The sequence below is a fragment of the Glandiceps talaboti genome, chromosome 22 (genome assembly GCF_964340395.1).
Source record: "Glandiceps talaboti chromosome 22, keGlaTala1.1, whole genome shotgun sequence".
Taxonomy (NCBI): Eukaryota; Metazoa; Hemichordata; class Enteropneusta; family Spengelidae; genus Glandiceps; species Glandiceps talaboti.
In genome coordinates, this window is record NC_135570.1 from 14,417,998 (window position 1) to 14,443,540 (window position 25,543).

The following is a 25,543-nucleotide window of genomic DNA, read 5'->3' on the forward strand; positions in this document are numbered from 1 at the left end:
TTGTCAGGCAGAACGCGACGTTTGGGTATATTTTACAGCTTTTGCGAATTCTACATTTTTTGAAGAGTAGTGTTGAAATTTTGGCAAAATGAATACAAATGAATGTCGCCCAGAAAGAAACATTAGACCACGGAAGCCATATTGAGGCCTGGACATTGGAGTAAGATATTTAGTCTGCTGCCAGTTACTTCATATTGCATTTTTTTCGGCTGTCTTGGGTTTTATCTATTACATTGCACGATAACGTCGTCTGCTTATGTACTCTAGGTCACAAATAGCATAGATTTGTTTACCCTTAAGAGGAGAATGTGACACAAATATAATATATATGACATTCAATGGTAAGAATTGGCAGGCACGTTGAGAATAATCACGATAATAGTCTGTGTGTAATTTCGTTTATTCAAAACACAAATTTACTGAAATACTGATTCTATACAACCTGTAGAAGCCCTGTACTGATTACCTGACGTATTGAGAGACGAAACTGTTAAATTTAGACAGATAAGTTGAGAAATTATGTCTAACGCGTCCACCATTTTGCACCATAATAGCATATCCTAGTTGTTTGTATAAACAGTACATTACTGATCAATTGTTATTGCAGAAAAAATAGCAACTCCATAATCCCCCATAAAATCTATCTCTCCTTAGAATATATACAGATATTAATGACGGGAATAAACACGAAGGTGAACATATTACAAATCTTGTCTATTTTAATTGCAAAAAGTGTCAATTCTCGGTGGAGGAATGACACAATCCTAATGCAACACACAGGACGATCATTGTGAAAAAATGGGCGTTGTCACGTCAACATTACAAAATTACTATCTGAAATATTCATGAGATCTTGAATATGAAATTGCATTTGTTAAACTTTTGCAGGGAACTAGTCATCTGAGCTGATTATTATATTAATGATGCAATCAGAGGGAAAATATGTATTTGGTCATTTTTGTTGTATCAGTAATGTTGCCATGGTAATGTTACACTGATATTCCTAATATTAATATGATAGGCGTGTCTTGTACAGACCATAAGTAACTCAGAGTATTTGCATGGTTTCCATAAATATGAATGCAGAAGTCTACGAATGATATTTCCTATGTTTAGTACCACACTGGATCTAGGTTTATGTCTGTTCCACCTTCCCAATAATTCAGTTAATGATCTTGATATTTTTTGTTACTTGGGTTCTGTGTACCAATTCAAGCGTATTTTCTCCCATGTCTTTAAGCCAACCTTTTTACACTGTGAAAGTAGAATGCTTTGGTGTAATCTACTGTGTGACTTCCTTGGCCGAGGGGGGAGGGGACCAAATTGAATGCAGAGACAGGTAAAGGTTCCAAACTAACGGAACAGGCTTCAAACTAGATGTATTTTGTCATTCACTTAACCTCATCTGACATCGCGATGACTTCCTCGGGGTAAAAACCTAACTATGGCGATGCAGTGTCTCTGAACAAGGTACCAAACTAGACTATATACATGAATAGTTGCTTTCCAATCAGCCATTTTGTTTTCTTAACCGGTGGTCTCCATGTCCAATTTCCAGCCTTGGAGTATCCACTTCGACAATGCATACTGAACGACCAGAGACTTTGTGAAGTAACTATATAGTTAATTCAAAGTGAATTTGTTGGTATCTGTATTTATATTGGAATCAATATAGTATAAATCGCTCTGCAATGAGCATGCATAGACTCTCTTCAAGAAATCCCTATTCACCTATTTATCATCCGTGTATACTGCACTCCATGTTGCCACTGTTACATGTATATATATATATATATATATATATATATATATATATATATATATATATATATATATATATATATATATATATATATATATATATATATATATATATATATATATACCACCAAGTTTCCTAAACTTGATATTTCAACAATTTCGACCAGTGCCTCTTTTTATACAACATATATGCTTAGGAAAGACTGAGAATATTCTCTAGACTTACAGACATGCTAACAGCTGAGATGAGAGGTGTAAGTCTGGAGAGAGTTGAAAGGGTCATCTTAATAGCAAGAGCAGTTTCCTAGAAAAATCAAATATGGGAATTGTTTGAACGTACTGATAAAACATGGCATTGGGAGTTGTAGCATATGTGGACACAACATACCCTTTCCTTGTTTTGACTAATATTCCAAGAAATCGCTTTTTTTTTACAATAATAGTGTATGATTTGATATACGAAATAGTTCAGTATACTATACAATTCTGGTTCCTTGGAATTGAGGTTGCACTGCAACATCCACCATGATCACTTTAGTATCACGATACATCATTATGATAATATGTTCGTGACGTCACTGAGAAGAATTCATATTCATATACTTATAAATAATTATTGCAAAGATCTCCAAGTTACCACAACTTGTCTTGTTTGATATGAAATATCATATTCTGTGGCACACAAGGAAAAACTTGTAGTTTGAGTTAGAAGCCAACATCCATAAATAACATAATTTGAAATTTTATAAATCCCTAAACATTAGTATACAATATTATCATCGGAGGCTCGCTGCGTAAGAAGTGGTTGTATAGTCCGAATATTCAGTTTAATGTTACAAGTTTTGCTCCTTGGCACGCTGGTAGTTTTCATCTCTACATACAACATAACAAACACTGGCCTGTGTAGTTGTAGAGAACTTCATGGGCGTCTCCACATAAATAGACAAATTCATCGTTTCAATAAGCATACTACTGTATACTTCAATAGTAAGGTATAAGTCTATGATATAAAAGGTATTCAGAAACTAGTGACATTTATACGTTTTTGTAATCCACGTTCTTGAGAGGCAAACCATCAGATATATGCAAAACATCAAGGGATATCGTCCATGTTGTGTGACCGGTAGAACCCCCTCTGAGTTTTGGGTCAAACGTTGCTATTGATCGAAACTAACAAAATGAATTACATTTACAACTATAGCGAACGAATTCTGCTTTGGAACTTTCATAAATTGAGTGAATAATAAATAGGAAATTGTGGTACTATTAGACGGGCCAAGAGGAATAACATGAACAATGTACCTATGATGTTTACTAGCAGTTTTCCTTAGTGCAGGTAATTACACGTACACGTATAACCAAAGGTTAGTCGTGATTTCAACCAATCTCACATGGTTTAATTATATATATATATAAAAAAAAAAGATTCGTAAAATCATCACTAGCTACGTTCAAATCTCACTGAAAGTAGACGTCGTCTAAATATGGAAAAACACGGTCTCAACACCTGAATTCAGTAAAGTTGGTACAGCTTCACTCATCGCATCACACACAGTCATCAAATAATGAAGTTGCCGAGGCTATCAACATAATACCTGTAACTTAACTTGTTTAAATTCCTCAACGTGCCATGGTCTTCGATTAATGCCACTAACGTATATTTATAGCCCTAAAGACAGTGTGAAAGTTATCTTCACTGTCCAGACTTTGGTTTCTGTTAACTGACAACGGGATCGTTATTGGTGGAGGACAAGGTAACAAACGGCGAAGATGTCAACCGCCATATTTGTTCTTAGTTAGGTCATTCTGGTTTTACATAATCTTAATGTTAATCATGATCTCATACCTATTTGCATTGGTCAGAAAACGCTCAATATGAGAAGCTCACGCATAGTTTCAGAATGGCCGTAATTGCCGGGACATTATATTCTTGCGTCGTTTGGAATCTGACGAATTTAAAAGTCTTGGAAGGTGTATGAAGTTTGTGTTCTTCAGTGGCCGGACGACGGCTTTCTTCGGCAAAGTGACTTGCCTTCTGGGGTGAAAACGACGGTGGAACTCAAAATTTTTCCTGCATGAAAGCAGGTTTGATACGATTACCAACCTATTTGACGTCACGTGTTGAAGTTACCCTCAATACAGAATAGTGGATCAAAATGATTTTGGAAAGGTTGCTTGTACCGTCCTGGGAGAACGGTACGAGAATAACAGCAGCGATGTGCTTCCAGTTACACTGGTGTTGCTGTTGTCATCGTGCACGTTCTGTATGTCGTGTGGTTATGGGGTGAAGCAACGAAGAAAGGATATAGGCTTGTCTGCCTGGTCTACTGTGAGATAATGCGAATACTGATTTAAAAGTAGACGAGAGCGAATAACTTCATGTGGTAGGCCGAGAATTAATTAAGGTAAGTCGGAAAACAGCACGGTAAGTATTTATATGATGTTACAAGTTATCGATGTAAGTAACGCCGCAAGTATGTTCGTAATTGGTGTAAGATTTTACTAAAAACCGTTGGAAGGTATTCATTGATACCACAACAGTTCAAATACACGTACTTGCAGATTTCTATTGGCTAATGAAACAACGAGTGTAAAACTTAACGCTGAGATCAGTGTGGTAGTGGTTGCAAACTTATAGCTACCGTTCAAGTTGCCACCAAAGGTATCACTCGCCGTCTCACCAGTGTCGGCATTGTGGAAACCATGGGACAGTAGAAGAAATTGTGTACGGTGATACACGGTCTTCCACACATGGACTACGTGATACAGTAGACATGTAAATATGTAAATATAAAATAATTTGAAAAATGGAATAAAACCAAACAAAAATAAAATCACGTGATCATTTAAAAGTACGGTGGTTGTTTTTTTTCTGATGATTTTTTGTTATTGGTTGAAACCAATCGATCGTCGAAAAACACTCGACAAGCTGAAGACAACGGTAACTCACGTCTAACTTCTGTGAGACTGCACGAGAACGAAATCAACGATGAACTATGTTGGTATTGCACGCAATCCGTCAAAGTTGACCACTGCATGCAGTATTTTTAACTGTAGTTCTCATGAACTCATTGACTTCATTTGACCTACAAAGTTCACCACACACACTACAGGTTAACACCAGTTTAAATAAAATATTTCTGAATTGGTCGATAATTTGAAGTTGGACATCGAACCAAAAATGCAAGGCGTGAATGAAACTGTAAGGTACGTGGTGTTGTTTATCGCTATCAGCCAGACTTCTAAAGAACTTGGCTGGTAGCCGATAGAGCGGGAGTGTCAAATCTTACAGACCAGGCGAAAATCAACAACTAGCCATCATATCTCTTTTTAGTATGTTCGCTACAATATTGGTATACATCTGGTCGAGATGACCCATGATGACTGAAGCAAGCTACATTTGTAGGTTTATGTATACATGACATTGATATAGATCAACAAATTGATGTAAAATATTCTTAAAAAGTTACATCAAATCCAGGACCCTTCAAAAAATTGCTTTTAACAGTAGAGAAGATATTAACGTTTTCAGATGTATGCTAGTACTCAGTCAAATGGAATACATCCTTAGATTTAAGATCATAACACATGGACACCAGTATAACATAGTACTGGTATATGGAGGACTTGGTATGCCCTAGTGGTAAAGTATTGATTTATTAGCTCTCATCCGTTACAACCCAATGTTTATATTAATTATACTTTTAAAATAGCAATACTCAAGATAATTCACATTAGAGTTATAAAAACTCTTGCCCTCGAAGCACTTGTTTAATTACTTCCCAATATCAACACGAGGATGTGGTCTCTCTCTGTTCGAAATCAAACCATTCCTTTGTCGCTTTTTCATGAATTTAGCAATGATATACAAAACATGACGAGATGTGTGTTACAGGTACGAAATCGTTTAGGATTATTGTAGCTTTTCTTTCAATTATGCAAGTAACCAACGTCAGTTTTCTTCCCTTGACGACCATACTATTATTATTGATGCACATGAATGTTACCATGGTAACTGGTCATGAATCCTATATTCCCTTCTTCAAAACTTTCACGTGAAGGGAGTGATGCCAAAAGATCATAATAAGGAAAATGTTATTTTGAGAAAAGGGCCAAAAAACACATCTTCGGTACTAGACCCGTATGACCCTAAATCAAATTTACATCACGGTTACCTGTCTTCATCGAGGAAAATATTTGGTTAGGTCGGAGACGAAACAGAAAATTGTCGGCAAATGTCATCTGGGCTTTTGAGAAATATGTCATATTTAGAAATTGGCAACAACAAAATCTTTACACTAGAAACTAAGGCCTTTTGACCATACACCAACTTTAGTTCACGTTTTCGTCAAGTTATGTTTCAGAATAAAGACTTGCCTTCTATGATCGGGATCAGAAATCACACTTGAACAAAATTAGATTTGCTAAAAGTGAAAAATCATTTTAAAAAATGGACTTAGGCCCTTTTTGTGCTACCGCCTACATTGTCATATTATTATTATGTACTAACTATTTTCTGGGAAATTAAGGTTCCATATTGCGATGCAAGTCAAATGATATTACAATACCACATGACTGTACGAAGGGAAGAAGTGTCAGAATGGTTTTACAAACTAATTTATCCTAGGACATCTGGAAACGTTTACTGGCACAGGTGTTATTGTATGATTGTGATAAGTTTGGTTTGGTCATGTAACCATAGATACGCAAAGGATTTGTATATTTGATAGAAAAATGTATTTTATAGTGAAACACCAAAAACATAAACTGGAGATTTTTTTAAATTGTTTTGAAATCCGGGAACGGTTGTGTATGGAGTTCATCTACTGGGTTGGTGTATTCATACTTAATTATGTAGCAAGTACAGGAAAACACGCCGGTCGTCATATACCACAGAAATGCTGAACAAAAGTGAAAAGTTACAACTGTGTGAATGCTAAGTTGTTCTTGCTGTAGTAAAAGGGAAATTGAAAGATGTTGGCACTGGTTCCATGACACAAGGCAGCAGCACAATTCTGATGAAATGTGTTTCGATGAAAAAACGTCGTTATTATAAAAGAGTTTGTAAACACAAATGGCGGGAATATGGTTGGAAACGCAACGTTATAATTTCTTCTATACTAGGCATATAGAAAGATTTAAAACAGACGTTGGGACTATGCGAACCCCCAGTGCTTGACAATCAAAAGCAATTTATACGCGAAGCGTGTATCCCAAAAGCCTTGAACCCACAGACCGTCTAAGCAATACCAGCCTTGCACTGATACTGTATATACTTTCAAACTGATGCGGTATCTAGAAAAGTGTGAGGGCATTGGCTCGTTCATAAACATGAGTTATTTATCGAAACCTCAGGCTCGGCCTTTCATAACTTGTTTCAACTAGAACCGTGATATTTTGTCTTACCACGTATTTATTGCATTTGATAAAGACGATATTTGTGGCAACAATAGTCTAGATCCTGACGACCGTATTCCGATTTTACACTACGTTATCTGGCCCAGAAATCGGACTGAGTCTATAGCTCCCTGCATTTTGCTTGAGTTGACATATAGACTGGGACGAATACCATATACATGCATGTATGAATGTTGTGCCTTCAGTCTTGCCAGATTTGTACTCCCTAACACCCCTAGACCCGATGTTCAAGCTCCCTGTAGGAGTTTGCAATGATTTCCAAAGAATATTAGGGTTACTAAATGTACCACACCTACCAAAAGTATTGTCGTTATTACATTTTCGAAAGTCAGAGCATTTTCTTGGTAATACGAAATAAAACATAATTAAATAACATGAAAAACATATTAACAAGGCTAGGACGGTGCCGTAAAGAGGAGCGTGCTTTTTACGACGATGCTATCTAGAGGCGGGATCACAGTCATCATTTTGGTGTACAACTTAACCTGTCCTCGTATCTCTATAACCGTTGTATTTTAACGAATGCAAAACATAAGATGTTAAAATTTTGTGTGTGTTGAAAATTGCCTCCTTTCAGAGTCTAACCGAGCCCATCTGATATTTGTTTACCTATTTACGATTTTTGATGTTTTGGGGAATACTGCTATTTCGGAGAATCATAATGGCCTAGCTTCCAGTCTCCGACATGTTATTCTTCTTGTCAGTATGTACTTTTCCAAAGTATGATTTAAAAAAAATTCAATGACTTCAATAACTTTGAACACAAGAAACCACTATACAGCTAGGCAATATAATCATATTTGTCATATTGGTAATATTTTGTTATTAGAATTATTTTGTCAAAATTGATGAAAATTTCGATATTTTACCTTGAATTTTTTGGTATTAGTGACGTGAGGTGGCTGACAATGTATTTGATTTAAATAAACAAAGTTGACAGATTGAATGAAGCTGTTATAAGTATTTGAAAGCGAAACCATTATAATTCCAATATCCATATTACTAATTATTTTTGAAAAGTAGAACTGTTTCTACAAATAACATTTTGCAAAAATAATGAAAATAATACCACTCACTGTCTTCCATAATTTTCTAGTTTTTTTTTTTTTTACCGCCAATTGATGTAACGTCTGAATTTGAATTTTGCAATTACTAGTATATTAAACACAGAATCTAACCCAAAACTGAACATACTTACGATTCGGGTAATGTTAGAACTTTATATGTAAAAACTAGAAGTGTTCTCTCTCACGAATCAAAACGAATCGAAGATTTCAGGGGTATTTATTTTAATATTAACACTTCACCAAAGTTTTTAAAAAACTTTATATGATATTAGAAACATTAACTTAAAATGTGTCTGAGATCCAAATTATCCGCATTTAATAAAATTTACCCCACAACCCCACAAATGTTACAATATCATAATAATTGTTGTTCCTACTCTTCCAAAATATAAACTTATCTTCCAAGAAATCCAGTGAGAGCCACTCCTCATGCTTTTAGTCACTAATAATGGTATTCTAGAATATATACAACTTGAGGAACGAAATCACATTACATTAGTAATATCTACCGAAGTAATCCAAGTTTCAAATTCTCAATTTAAAATCAAATAAACTAATAATGCCGAACTGAAGACCCAGTGTTTAATTTGGCAAATCTTGTACCTGCAATACGCGCCACTCAAAATTTGCGATTATGGACTGTTTGTAATTCAAACGAGGCAACATTGTAATTAAATTCATTTTAGTGCAATGGGTGTCAGTTAAAGTAGTTTGATATTTGTGTGGCAGCTGTATTGATATGAAAAATTTGATAAAAATGAAATATGGATGAATTTTACAAATAGGAATGTAGCGATTCGCAAATTTCCTGTAGGTACTACACGGTGTGAACATGTACACTGTGAACACAAACCATCATGGTGGACTGACTAGTCGTATCGTATCAGAACGGTGCAAACTGAAACGTTCAACTTTACCTTATGGCGCTTCACTTCATGCATATCATAGCAAATATCACTCAATTTATCAGGGAAACATATATTTGGTGTAGAGACCCTTTCCAGTATGTCCAGTCAACATGCGTAGTTTAGGAATAATCCAGTAATACCCCAGCGGGTTGTTTTCGGGAGTAACGTCCTATGTTTTCCAGAGTCCGTTAGAGACATGTTTAATACCTACTGCACGATTACTAAATGAGCTGAAAATATAACGTTTTTCCTATCCACGCTATCTAGGTATAATGCATCTACAATTCTGATTATCGGATTTCTTAGAAAACAAGGGTCCATGCCTACTCGGAATGAAAATTCAAACAAGTCTCCCTAGTTAAGAACTGTTTTGTATTGAGTTAGGTAGAAAACGCTGTGTGCACTGTCGCAGAGTCGCTTTCTAAATTCTATGAACATCGTTTGTGGAAGACGCCGGCGTTATCGCTTACGAGGTTGCTCCACAATGTATCACAGCTCTCCGCAGTGTATAGCAATGTTGCACGGTGTTCTCAATGTAGGGTGAGTATATACACAGGATTTCTGCTTACTGTAACATTCTCTTCAATTTTGAAATTTCTTATATCAAAATTTTTTTGTCAGTTAGTATGAAATATTGCAAATGAATACCGAAACAAGTATAAAAATACAGCAAGAATTTATGAGATTCTTGACGGCTACAGCAATGACCCGCTGACATCAAATTCTCGTTTCTAAATATACTATTAGCATAGTTGTTCTCCCGAGCCTGTTATTATTACGTTGCAGCAAAATGTTGACAGGGTTGCAAAACTTGTTTATTTATCGATTTTTTTTTAAATTAACCAAAATAAATACTATGAATAGATACAATTTTTTAAAAACGATATCGGTTCCTTTATCCGTTTTTATTAATAGTAACATTCACCATTATCAGTTCGACAAACAATTCCAACCAATTCCGTATCTGTCAATTCGTGGAATGTACGTAAGTACGCAGGCGCAGCACACTGAGCAGTCAAAATACTATTTTGTCACGAAAGAAGCGGATATGAATAGAAATTACATCTAGCAGATTTCAGAGTATTTTATGACACAACAGACAACATATTGGTGTTCTGTTTTATTTGATATGGCCTTATATGTACACCCAGCTGGAATGTTTGCTATATTATAGATAGCTATCTTCCGAGCTGTAGCTTCGAACCAATACTAGACCTGTCATAAAAACTCACCTGTAGAAATTTCATTTCTTAATGATTTTATTTATTAAAAAAACACAACGAATTCTAAGATTATTATGTTTGCTCGGGACAGCTTTCAAATTTGCCATCACATGTACTGGGAGCAGATTACTTTCGTTAAAATGTACTTGGGCCTAAAAAAATTGTTTGGTTCTGGTTACCCGGCCCACCTAGTTTTTCACTGCCGACCCTAAACTTTTTTTACATATTCGAGAAAAAAAAAATAAAATCGCGAACATTGTGAAGTCTTGCAAGAAATAGTGGATGCGGAAACTGATATCAACTTAAAAAGATAATATAAAACTGTTCTTCCAATTTGTAATGGCTGTACATCTGATGAGATGAAACCAATAACACAGAGACCATATGGAATACAACGGAAAACATAACTACCTGAACTAGACACTCACATATGAAAAAAAATATAACAAAAAATATCTGAAAACAATCTACCTACCCCACCTATTCTAAAAAGTTTTTAGACCTTACAAGGAGATTATTTTTGTCTGGTGTACGGTTTCGGGTGCTTGATATTTCCAACTGCAAATGTGACACCCTTAAAACGAAATATAACCATAATCGTTGGGAGCATGTGATTCGTCACTTCCATGTAATTGGGAGGGGAGAGGGAGGGGAAGAGGTAACAATTGGCAACGTCTTACCCGGTAAAACAGCATTTAAAACATTGAACACCCTTCCGTGTAGACTGAAAGATCTGTCATGGGATGGGGGTAGGGTGGGGTGGGGGTGATAAGGGCGCTTCCGGTGATATATTTTACATTATACCTTCCATGAAGAATGATGATTCGTCACTGGTAAAGAAGCTCATAATCACAGCTAAACTAGCTTTTAGAATATTGTGTTTGCAGTATGCAGTTTATTTTCACAGTTTATCAATTCTAAAACTCCTGGATAGACAGTTTTACGCTTAAACGAAATTTAAATCCCCTCAGATTTAAACCAAGAAAGGGTTTATGATCAATAAATCTTTTCGTACAGTATACAGACTATTTTCTAGCGCTTGATACTTTTACGGCATGCAGCAATTGAACACGCTTCCATGTTGACTGAAAGATCAGCCATAGGGTGGGGTGGGGGGGGGGGTCACCAATTAGTAGTCCCAATTTGAAAAGGTAAATACCGTATTTAGAACTCAGTAACCAACTAACACGTTCGGATATAACTACGTACAGATGAGGTAACTATAGCTGTGCTATATCATGATATATGTATTGTATAGTGGTTAGTTGGAGACTGTTTGCCAAGTTAAAAAAAATCATGTATATTAGGTACAGTTTAATAACACGTTTAACATGTGACGATGAGGGCAATAGGGAACTTGCAATCCAGAATGAGCATGCTCAGACGCAAAGGACTATGGGATTATCTGTGGTTATCGTAATACCTAATCTGGAGCTACCGATAAAAAAACCTCCGACAATAGTCAGGGTAAACTATGAATTGACCATTCGTGGTTGCAAACAATGTAACAGTATTGTTTACAATATTAATTTATTTTAGTATTTATTATCTCATTTCCCATGATGCAACATTCAACATGGCCGATTTGCAAGTTCCCAAATAAGCTAAGTACTGCTGATGTAATATAATGAAACGACTATCAGCGAGGGTTTACTGGCAATATTACCATTAATGTTTTGATTACGATTTAAATCCATTCTTCCCCGTCCTCTTAGTGTGTACAAAGACGTGTGTATTGAGGGTGGGGGTGGGGAGGGGGTTTACTCACACTATATTTTCAACGATAAGGAAATAACACACCATGTAATTTAATGTTAGCAGCTTACATAGTGTAAGTAATTTTAATGTTAGCAGCTTACATAGTGTAAGTAATCAAAACTATCTTAACGTTCTGTCCAGTCCGACGATACAATAGACTTACATCATCATAACAGTTTTATGAGTGCATTTGTCGCATTACACAAATGTGTGTGCAATCTATCAATGCCAGGCACTATAGAAATTGTTATGGAAGGCAACACACTTAAACATCATACGGTATAAGTACCTGTAGGCAGTTTTATGCTTTTGTTAGTGCCATACGTACAGCCATGGTACTTTTTGAATATATCGTGTATTGTTATATAACTACTGTTGTGCAATATAATGAAATGTCGTACAGTAAGAGTTGACTGGCAGTTAATGTTGGATTACGTTTTAAACCTATTCTGTGTGTGTGTGTGTGTGTGTGTGTGTGTGTGTGTGTGTGTGTGTGTGTGTGTGTGTGTGTATGTATGTATGTATGTATGTATGTATGTATGTATGTATATATGTGTATATGTGTGTGTATGTATGTATGTATGTATGTATGTATGTATGTATGTATGTATATATGTATGTATGTGTGCTCTGTGTATCGTAGCCATTGCCGCATTGTTCAATGTGTAAAAGCAAAATTATTGCAAAATTGTTCAATTCAGACTATTCGTAATTTAAAAAAAATCGTGCTACCCAGTTCTATGCGTGATCAGAGGTTCGCGACCTTTTAACCTGAAACTGCGAAAACACAAAACAACTTGATGTATATATCGTTCCGAAATAGTTTTCGTACTAAATTTCATTACCGAAATTCAACTGAATTCTGTCATCGTAACTGTCTTTATCTGTAATTACCAGGATAGCTGCAAAACATTCGCACAACTCGTAAACACTCGTATTTCAAGAAAAGGGCACGGCGTATTCAAATTAGATATGCTAGAGAAGTCACGTGACACCGTACTTCGCGGAAGTGTCATCATCGACTACGCAGAAATCTTTCATTGTTGACTCAGTTCGATACCAGGGTTGAGAATACAGTCCGGGGTCCAAAGAATGAAATTACCGTGGAATTGATTAAAGATTACAGAAAACAAGAACCAAGGGCACTTCTCAAGAATATTATATTAAAGAAACACGGTAATTAAAGAAACACAATAATTTCTAGAATCGAAAATTTTGTTTAAACGAAAATCAAATATAGGTACATTCACGTCAATAAAAACCAACTGTTGGTCAGTTTTTTTTTTTTTTTGATTTTTATCTCGTATCTTTATCGATAAATATGCGTAATTTTAAAGAGTGAACTTCTAGAAGTGAAGAAATATTATAGATGCGACCGTCACGTATAGAGACCGTCTATCTTCACGAATCCGCGAAGTTTAGACAACAAAGCCGCACATATCTGAGTAACTTGATGTTTGCTTGTTTTGTTCGAGGGTATCGACGGTTAACAGACACGGAGGTGAAATACTGCGGTATACATGATGTATCGCGGACGGGGACGCTTGCCGTGTTGTAATAACGCGTTCAAAACATTGCACCGGGTTTTCTAGTTTGAACAAGTACTATGAACGACATTGTATTAACGCTGTTCGGTTCACTTTTAAAGCACAAATTTTCAAAACACAGCTCCGATACATTTACACGTTGTCATGGTCTGTGTTGTTTCCGGACGTAAAACGATGGGGTGTTGCATATGATAATAATAAAGAAATATGATACATAAAATATGATATGAATAAATATGATGTCATCATATCATGACCATAATAGTTTCCATCTGACTTTTTATATCTGAAACTTTCACGGGGTTATGGCTCAATATTTCAAGATCGTGCGTATGACAAATTCATCGACCCTCCCAGTTTGCACGTCTACGCATTTCGCTAATTATAGATTCAAATTTATTCATATGACGTACCATTAAACTTACCGTGTTATTATTGTGACGAGACATGCGCTCTTCATCAGTCCACACGAAGGCACAACAGCGTTGTTTTTTGACGCGAGGAGAACTGATACTAGTAACATGCATGCATATAAATCCCTTTTACTTTGCTTTGCACTTAAATTTCAAAACTATTCATCTGAACGGACAGTTCGATCGATTCTTGGAGACGATTATAAATTTGCATATATACACTTGCGCACGCACACCTGACCCGGCTAGCTGCCAGAATGTCGGTCGATTGCTTCTGAGAATTCGCTGTGTACATGGAATTGCGCTTTTGTTTATTTCACCCTATTCGAGTTACAGGAATGCGCTTTTATCGGCAAAGACGAATTTCAAGAACTCTATTGTGCATTGTTAAATCAATTTAGGATTGCAGTACTTTTTAATAATTATTCACACCTAGTGAACGGCTGGGGTGAACGGTCCCTGTAAATATTTGGGAGATGCACTCTGTGCAGTCATGTCATCTCCGTCGTCGAATTTATTTTGAGTTTCAGACCAGAGAACGTTCACACTAGATACAAAATGCGTACACGTAAGGGATGCACGGAATAATAAATCACGTCAACCCGCTGGTCCACAGACAAGGTAGAAATCTTTGTCTGTGGCTTGTCATATCAGCGGTTCGTTTGTCCACATACCGTCTGTGGTTTGTTATGGGGTAGTTTACGGCAGACGCAAGAGTGTATTCTGTTAGGTAACAATTGAGTTCAAAGATTGTGACCCACCATTGTTGTTGTTATTGTTGTCTGAAAATACATTGTTTACGCCAAAACGTTTGTCATCAATGTGTCTGTTCCTTGGAATCTTTAAGTTGTACTTCAAGGCTGTTTTGGCAACCAGGCCCTGGGAACCGGAGATGATATGGAGTGGGTGTCAGACACGAGTGGGCCCGGGCCCGAGAGTTGGCACACGCCTAAGTCACATCTTAGACTGTCATCGGTGTTGTGACTGTGGAGAGTGGCCCACGTACAGGGATTACCAATCCGGTTCGCGGTAGTCTGATATGCCCTTTTAACGTATGTCCTCCAGGTATTATGCTCAAATGACAGAATTACTTTTTGAAGTTGAAGGTGGGTCCAATAAACGGGGAGCTTTAGCGTACGCGAGGCAGAAATTTAGCGGGACCTCTGATTATAGATTATCCCCCTCTCCATGCACGAGCGCACGCACGCACGCACGCACGCACGCACACACACACACACACACACATACATACATACATACATACATACATACATACATACATACATACATACATACATACATACATACATACATACATACATACATACATACATAATACATACATATTAAGCAAAACGGTATTTCCCCTCATCATTAAAATTTAAAGTAACATTTGTCATTTATGAGTTCCAGGCTAATGTTAAAAATAAACTTGTAAGTTAATATACAGTCAAATTATTAGAAATCATGGTGTAGTGCGTTGCACGCGTCTTTATTTTATAAAAATACGATAAAAAATGAAAAACTCATGACCGTATGATTCACTGTACAGGTTCAACATATATATGTTCAATAGCATGTGGTTCGGTATGTCATCATAGCTATAAACACCAACCCCGGGATTCCCCATCGCGTAATGTCATATTCATTTAAATCTCATTGCATGAATATTAATTGGAAAAGGGCCTCAAATTTGATTGGGTAAAATAATGGCGGCACTATCACGTTGAAATCACTATCAGCCAATCTGGGTCCGCGATATAAATAGTACAATAATAGAGCTATATGATTGGCTGACCAAAACGAGGTCGTCGTGATTCCCCGAACCGAACGTTTCAAATTCTGTGAATTGGATTTGTAGAAAAAGAATTGAACAGGCTTTGCAGACAGCTATACACACATACTACCAGTAGTCGAGGCAGCTAGCAGCGATCGTGAATTTCCCGTGTTTTTCCCGTTCGCTCTGCAACATTGCACAGGTAAGAGTGAACATAGTAATATATTTTGACAAATTTAAAACTCAACTCATTGCGTTTGCGCGAGTGAGCTTAAAAGTACACACACATATGCTGTGTGTACTATGTTACGTGTAAGAACTTAGTGAGTGCGTATTGCTCTGTCTGATGTGTTTGTGTATACCTTTGTGCGTGTTGAAAGCCATTTCTACGAATGTGTTGCTATCTTTTCAACAAGCTGCGCTAATTTTCCAACGTGACAATCAGTACCGGTGGTGAGCACACACAACAAATGCAGCGCTCGGTATGCGTATTGAGCAAACGAATTACGTTCATGTGGAAAGCCATCCGATATTATAACAGAAAGAGGAGTTCGAATATCTGTCGTATCGCAATAATTACTGGAATTTCTTTCGAGTTATAAGCGTCCAATCCTGTAAACACAGGTTTATTATTCTTGAACGGGGCATCACCGACAGTGCATGTATATACCCATACATTTGCAACGTCAGTAGACGCAGTGCGGCAATGAGACTGAATCTGTTATTAGGGGGTGTACCGTACAGTTGGGGAACTTACACCGTTATTTTTATAGATGCGTATTTAGTGAGAGTGGACGTTTTTTTTAAAAGCCTGCCTTTACAGTTTACTTATCTTTCAACACCATAAGTTTTACTTGTGTATTGAAGTTAACAACGCAGGATACAAAATATTGTAAATTCTGCGAACTGACGTTACCATGGAAACAGTTGGTAAGTACAAGATGGCGTGGCTTTCGGCGAACAAGTGTACAGGGAATACAGAACTGTTCAATTTCACTAGAATACAGATATTATTATGAAATTGTGTGTGCATATTTAATGTATATTGACTGTTTCTGCGTTTGCACGTAAATATGTTATTTAGATGTGGAACTTGTGAGGTCGGGGCATTTTATTGGTAGTAACTCTAGAGGAACTTTTTACTACATACCCTGACTTTTGACACTCTGGTTTTCGCTCGCCTATACGACCCCCGTAAAGCTGGGTTTTCAAGTTGGTGGCATTAAAAAAGTCGACGGCGTTCTGCGTAATTAGTTTGTGCCCGGTACGCATAGACCCAGACTTCGACCACAAACATAACGTGACGGCCACTCTCCGCGACCACGTTGTCGTTGCGGTGAAGCCAAAACTTTCATCGCGTAACACGGTGTACTATCGGGACACGACTATGAAGAAAGTGTTTAGTTTGTCTTTTGTTTTATTCATCGCGTGTGTGTCTAATATTTTCCATGTTTCATTTTGACATTGTAATATTATTCGCTCCAGCAATTGTTTTAACAAATCTGCCCGTGTCACCACACCAGCCACGGCGACTGTTCCTTTTTGGATGGGGTGGAGGATGGAACGCATCGAAACCAGAAAACTATCAACATCTCGTGCATGGTTACGTCAGAGGCAGAATTTGGCTCTTGTTCCCATAGTTACCTACTTATCATATTTTAATTACATATTATAATTTATTTTAATAATACATTTATTTAGAACTTTGCCGTGTAGTGTTTTATTTAGAGATGACGTGTTGATTGTTAATGGCGATTGATTTTTATAAATATTAATACTTTTATGTGGATTCAATTTTGAAGTTGTTCGATATGTTTCAAAAGGGAATTTAATTTTAAGTTGTTGCATTATATCCGCCGTTGTATTTTCAGACTATACGGAAAGAGGGGAAACTGTGTTTCCTGTTGGCCTGACTGTTAGAACGGACATGGCGAGTTGTTTGCGTTCTAGTCTTAGCTGCCCCTACCTACTGCACGAACTGATAACACTGCATCGCGTTCTTCCACGTCGATCAAAGACGACCTTCTACATCCGTTTGGTCCCGTCTAACTATTATCCTGAAAACATTCATAAATATCGGTGTCTGACTCTTTCACAGTGTTTTTTTTCTGTATTTAATTTGCTTCTCTGATGGTATTTGATGTTGTCCTCTGTATTACCGACGGACAGGTTTTGTTCATCGATAAAGACAGTGTCTTGTGGTTTGAGATCAACACATTTCCAGCATGTGTAGCCAGGCACTACCGCTCTACTTCCCGGTACCCATACGATTTCCCCGAAAATCCTAAGCTCACCCTGGAATTTCGCCCAGCCCTAGCTTGTAATAATACATACGTATTACACCATAACTTTATTATAACATAATAAAGGTGATAATTAAGAAAAAACATTACACAGTTTTTGGCCATCGTGTCGGAATTGGTTTTCTGAATCACGCATGTTACAGGGGCAACATTCTTAGACACATATTGAGATTCTGATTTATAGATTCTTCGTGGTTTTTTGAAGAAGACTGAGGAATTTGATTACATATATTGTGAATTGTTATACAAAGTGAAAAACAGATATAGTTCTATGCTTCAGTGGTAATATGTAGAGGAATCGAGCAGCTGGTCTCCTAAAATGGCCGTCGTTTTTGACGACGACAAGATACGATGATATGGCTGTAAATCCACCCCAACCATGTACAGTTCTGTCATGGTAGACCAACCTATTCGTAGCCCGGTTATTCCAGTAACTAACAATAACGACCCCAACCAAAATGTTGAAAGGTGATATTGCAAGAAGTCAGTTTTTTATTCGCCATATTGTAATAAAATGTCAGCCAAAAACTGCACAAGATCAACCTTGTACGAGCCCATCCGCCATTTTGAAAAAAAGTACCCATTTGTGATAGAATTTTAATCGAGATATTGTCAGAATTATTGGAAAACTGTCGGTTCTATGTCTGATATTGTTGTCTTTAGCTGATACACTTAGTTTCTGTGAGAAACCAAGTCAAAACACCAGAAGAGTGGCATCAATATCGAGTTGTAGGATTGGTCGTGTGGGTTATTTTTTTTTATCGTTGTACCCACACGATATGTTAATCAAAACCCCTTTTGTCCCGTTTTTGCGGTGCTCAGGGCCTATTAATTTGTCGACATTTGTCGACACTGAAGGACGCTGAAGGTGATACGTCACCACAAATCACTACGTGTCTTTTGTTTTACTCAAATGGTCAAAATCTATTTGGGACCTGAAGACAGAGTAGAGACTGGGACATCGGGATATGTTCGAATGCAGTTTAATTTCAAATGATATTTTTTTTCAACTTAGACTTATCAAGCATACAAAATTGTTGTCGCCAGGAAGGCGGGACATTGTCTTAAACTAGAATTTAACTCGGTATTCTTTCACTGTTACCAAATGGAATCAGGAGAGCAATATCTTTTCTTGTCAATGTGGGCTAAAACAACTACCTCAACCTTCAGAGTTGGCAGTGAAATAGGCTTTGACGGGGAAACACAAGTAAAGTGGTGTGTCCAAAATATAAATGTAAAAATGATAAAATTCACAGCGGTAGAATAATGCGATTTTATTTGTCAAAATGTGAAACTTGAAAGTCTGTAGAATCCAGTAGAAACAGCTTTAAAAATAATCAAATATTTGCAAACTGACTTCTGTCAAATGGCGGATAAAGAACTTTACAAAATTGTATAAACTACTTGATGTGTATTCGACTAAGTACCCTGTTTACCCTGGGATAACACTTTACTGCAGAGTATGAATAATACCACCATGTAATATTGTATAATTTGGACGCTTTAAGAAGAAAATAGTTTAACAGTTTTAGAAATACTGAGATAATAATTTAATAATAATAATCTTTATTTATACTGGATAGCTCTTTAAGCAATCATATAAACACTTGTCTCCCAAGAAGTCCAGTGAGGGCCATCCCTCATGGGTTCAGTGTTAATTTACTGAAATGAACTGTAATTTATATCACTGACTGTTACTAGACCAGAACCTGTTATTCAGAATTTATTATTTTATTACTCAATGAACAAATCTAAATGCAACAATAAGGGCGGCAAACTATTAGAATTCACATAGGCATAGACAGAAGTTCATGTTCTGACATGTCTCTGTTTTAATCTTAGAAATATAATTTTATTTTTAATATCCATGCAAAAAATTCTGAAATTGAAAATAAAAATTATGACAAAGCGAGAAAAGTATGCAAAAAATAGTCAACAATAAATGCTTCTTCGTTTTTTGAACGTCTGTGTGACAAAACAAATTGAACAGTAGCGCCTTATATTTGAAAAAAAAAAACAGTATCTGTTGGCCGAAAATGGTCATTCTGAACTTATTGTAATCATAAGATTGCACAGATAAGCGATGGAATTAAAACTATACAAGTTCCCAGTACTAGATGATGCTTAAATGTCGTAATTGTTGACCCCATGTTAAAATTAAAATTTAGTTTTGAAATAATAAGTCAGAATGAAAAACAAATTACACCATCATGCATACAAAGTCAAAATAGCTAACTAATATGGACGAAATTCACAGTTAGCAACCGACCAAAGTATCTTAAATATAAGTTTGAAAATAAAAAAATGTGATTTAATAGACTACGAAAATACTCAGATCTCATGATTTCAAATTGGTACACATCAAGTTAAGTTTGCAGCATCTAAAATTATCGTGGTTAGGTTGCCATGGTTTTATGATACTGACTACATGCCCTAGGGTATATATTTCTGGTAAAGTTTGCAGTCTTAATTTCCAAAAAAAACCACAAAAAAACAACAACTACCCCCCAAAAAAAAACCAAAAAAAAACCACCCAAAAAACAAAACAAAAAAAACTACCAGTAGACTAGGCCTTATTTTGGAAATTTCTAGTCTCGGATAAATCTTGAAGAAAAATACACCGATAGATATCTGTCAGGGTAAACCGACCAAAACAGATCAAACCAGATCAAACCAGACCTTAATATAGCTTCGACAGAGCACATAACATTGCGTACTTCAAATTAAACTGGAAAATCTCATTCCCGGAATTTCCAATGATTCAGCCATTTTTTTTGCATCGTCAGCGAGTCCGCCATCTTGGAATTTCATTCGCAATCGGACTGTCGGACATATAGTGAACTATACCTTGGGTGTAATTTACACTCATAAAGTACAGAAATTATAACACAAAGTGATTTACTGATTGTAACATAATAATTTATGTAAAATGATAACTTATTAGTACTAGTTAATATTGTGAATCCGAGGTTCACACGAGTTTTGAAGAAACTTCTCCATGAAAATACGAGGACAATTTTCTATTCAAGTGTACTTGACAACAACTTTAATACACATCGTCGCAAACACGGCCTGTTTTACGGCAACTTTCTTAACGAGCCTCCCACAGGATTTCAAAATGTAGTGGTAGAAAATAACTAGCTTGCGAGAATGTTAATACAAGGTTAGAAGGTATCTGAACTTTCTTACAATTATGTTGATTTGTTCAGTTTAATGCGAACGTCTCCTTTCGTATCACAAAAAATAATTTTAGATGATTATGACAAAAAGCAGGTTCAACAACAACAACAACAACAACAACAACAACAACAACAACAACGACGACGACGACAACAACAACAACAACAACGGCGACGACGACGACGACGACGACGACGACAACAACAACGACGACGACGACGACGACGACGACGACGACGACAACGGCGACAACAACAACAACATCAACACTGTTAAGCAACTTTTCATCAAAACCAAATCATATTTACTGCATGCCTACTGTATACAATATCAGACCAGCTAAAAATAGGCACTCTTCGTTCAGCTGTAACTTTTTTTTATTAAATGTCAAACCGAAGTCATCATATTTGTTGATATTTAGAAACCAAAGCACAGACATCCGTAGACCAAGGATAGTGGTTATTGTGTGTTTATTTGTTATTTGTAATCTCCACTTTTTTGAACTACTTTATGCATATGACTCAGTCTCATCCTTTTGTTGGATGATTAAAAAAAAATAAAAGTGTGATTTCAATTATATTGAAAATAACAGCAAGTCTGAGTACTTCGGTGTCGATTCATTGATGAGTCATGTCTAGGGCAAAACATCGAAACTCAACCAGCTAGTTAGTAGAACCTCGGTTATACTTTGCTTGGAAGGTTAATTCCAGTGCATGATCAGAGCGGTGTCATGCCTCGCATACAAGTCGTACAAGTACTTGTCAGTGGATACGTTTAATAACTCATATTTCGCTATTGTAAACAATAATCGTGCAGCTGTGCAGTTAAATTGGGGAGCAAGCAAATCGCCACGATAATGTTCGGGAATCCAGCAATAGCAATTTATCCGAAATCGAGAGTTTATATAAAATGGGTCCGTGTAAACATCGAGGTGCGTTTGAACGATGCTTATGGGCACACGTTTAGTGTTGGATGGGGCACTTCAAAATATATATGGTATTGCTACACGTACACGTACACGTACGCGTTCACGTTTTCTGTCTATCAATATGCAATTCGGAGCCACACTGCACTGAGCATCGTATATGTATAAATATATTATTTTAGTTGTAGCTGTCCAGGTTAGCTTTTTACTCGAATTCCTGTGTCGAAACCCAAATTCCTGGGAAAGTATATTTAATTATTGCAAGAAAGTGACCTACATTGAGAATTAGTGCCATTTTATTAATAAATTAGAGAGAAATTAGATCTACTCAGAAAGATAAAGTTTACTAGGAAAGCAGCGGTGTTAGGTTCATGGAAATTAATTTAGATTCACGCATGCGCAACATGGTTTGAATTTCTCCCCGTGTGACCCCTGTTAGGGTGTCCTTGTGACGTCACGAACCGGTCTCTTATATGTTCGACCCTGGGATATACTGATCGGGTTACTCTGTCTGTTTTGTGAGAGCTAAACGTCGTCGCCGTGAAAGGAGTGATTTAAAGAAACATCGTTGGTGACGGAGCTCCAGCCGTCGGTTTTGACTACAACTAAACGGCTGGAGCTCCGAAAACCGGATAAATGTGTAACTGGAATGCAGACAAAGGGGCGAAAAAATGCAGTTGTTGCCACCAAGGTCGACTTCACTGAAAATATGAACAAGTCTATTGCAATTAGCCATGGACAATGAGAAGGTAGGACAGAACTTTCTATTTAAAAAAATGAGAGAGAGGCGAAATAATTGGTTTTATAAAATTTAACATCTGTTAAGACTGTAAAATGCGACATGCTTGAACAGCGGTGAGCTATGAGTATATGTCACGCAAAATCATTGTTCCGATGCAGGGTACTTTCGGTCTGATAAATATCTCGTTCATTCGGTGTCCCTTAATGACAGATTACGTCAGCGGGAAAATACCCCGATGGTTTTGTAGTTGGGGTTATCCGTACGAGCAGACGATGTTCACAAGTTTACTTGCCGATCGCGAAGTTTGGGTAAAATTTATTACCTTTGTTCTACAGAAGTACAGTGCAGACGGTGAAGGTTAAACGTCAAAATCTCAAAAGTGAACGTGACGACAGAATATAGCCAACAAAACACTGCAAAATAATTTGAATCATTGAAATACAATTTGGACATATTTTGAGTAATACTTTTGTATGATAATATTAAATATATGATTATTTGACAGTTATTAAACAGTAGAATCCAATTTTTGGGCTCTGAAAAATACGTGATTAAAATCATTTCCCAGAATGCATTTCGGTCTATTCTTGGTTCAGGTGAAGGTCGTGTAATATATTATGTAAAGTAGGCTTGCCCTTTTCGATGTTACAAAAGGTCGCCACGCTTTCCGTTTTATTTATACCACAAACCAAAATACGAATTCATTGTTGTCTGTCTGTTGACGTCTGAGGGCGCGTGATAGTTCACAGGGGAGGGGCTGACAACAGCACCATAGTTCGACGACTACGAATACTTGCACTTTTTTACCAAAACAGTCGATTTCGTGTGACAGGATTATTTTTCAAATTGGTCCATTTTAATAAAACATGCTTTGAATTCCACATGCACAAGGAAATCTTTGATTTCAATCGCAGAAAAACTAAGAAACTAAAAAAGAAAAGGAGAGGAAACACAAACAACAACAACAACAACAACAACAACAACAACAACAACAACAACAATGTATATTGTTTACGTTCTGGTTGATTAAGATTCAATCTTATTAAACTCAAGAAAGGTCAAAGTTAATAATTAAAGGTTGTACTCGAATTCAGAGAGTGTTATCCAAACGAAGTACAGGATAGATTGCTAGTTTGTGAGGGAAAGGAATTATTGCTCGGTCGAAATCTGGGGTCATGTGAGTAACATTTCTTAATACCCAGTACATCGCTTTGGTTCAATCCACCGAACGACAGAAGAGCTCTTTATCGGAAGTTTCGAAACGACAAAAAATCGAAGGTAGCAATAACAGTAAAGCATGATACAGTTGTATATGCAAACGTATCAATTGTCGTAAAAACGTCACACCTCTTTACGGCACAATCTACGACCCACCGTTTGGTTGCATCAACGGAAAAAACATGTTATGTCTCGTAAGAACTGACTTTCGCGGCCGTGGGATGCATTATAGACGAGACTACTCTGGCACGTGGTACTAAATCAAATGAAATGCGTCCTCAGAACTAAAATCCGGTAAAACTGTGTGGCTGCAGTTCAGACAACCAGGTTTTTAACTAAACAATACTTTTTACTACTTCAACTTTTCCTCGCTTACTCGAACTTAACAAATTTCAGACACAACATAATATTTTGAACTTGTACTAGATGCAACTAGGATATTTTTTATCAAGCACCCAAAGATGTTTTTCACTAAAAATTGGCATTGTATCTGTTAATTAGTGGTCATTATTATCTGTAGGTAGTGTTAGTGGCAAGTTAAAATTTTGAGTGAAAGTTTGGTTTTGAATCCGTCGCCATGTTAAAACTGTACTGGACCAGTGTATTCTGAAGTACCATTTTTTCGATCAGTCAACCACAATATATTCTGAAAATTGTACACAACTACACAAATATGGTTTATCCACACTGCTATGATGTTCACGGTGTATGACTGTATGATGATTTTTGGAACTACTTTATTATTAACCCAATGATATGTATACCAGTACTGAGTTATTAGTAGCATTATCACTGGCGTATTGATATATTAGAAGTCCGAACTATGGCGGACTGTAATAAAGTTGTACTGTTTAGTTCTGAGACGAAACCTCTCCGTGTTTTGTGTAAACCGTGTACTTTGGTGCGAAAGTATCACAGACTGATATTACGAATAAGTTAGTACGTAACAAAAAAAAACATAAACACGTCCCAGTTACAAGTTTAAGAGCCAACGTTATAACAAAAAATCATATGCTAAAAAAGGGAAATAAAAAACACAGACAGACAGACAGACAGACAGACAGACAGACAGACAGACAGACAGACAGACACAGACAGAAGAAGAAAGACAAGAAGCTCTTGAATAAACACTTTCTGAGGGCCCACAAAAGATACTCACTGGCGTCATACAAATATTAGAATCCCAGCAGTTTTTATTGTCTTAATAAATCGTGGTATCCAATCCAGATAAAAATTGTTCGAAATTAATATTTTTTCGGTCATCATGTACCTCACCAAGCTTTGATCAGAAGATAAGAATATG

General features: G+C 36.7%; 1 protein-coding gene across 3 annotated transcripts in view; it reads left to right on the top strand.

Moving 5' to 3' along the window:
- The first annotated feature begins 9,582 nt into the window (after positions 1-9,582).
- Positions 9,583-25,543, top strand: part of LOC144452011 (uncharacterized) — a 41,833-nt gene continuing 25,872 nt past the window's right edge. The window contains exon 1 of one of the 3 annotated variants that reach the window (XM_078142996.1): positions 9,583-9,694. The gene's annotated coding sequence lies outside the window, so the exon portion shown is untranslated. Of the gene's footprint in view, positions 9,695-15,973; positions 16,075-22,760; positions 23,030-25,543 lie in introns of those variants that run through there. The other 2 variants (XM_078142995.1, XM_078142994.1) reach the window with 2 other exon arrangements.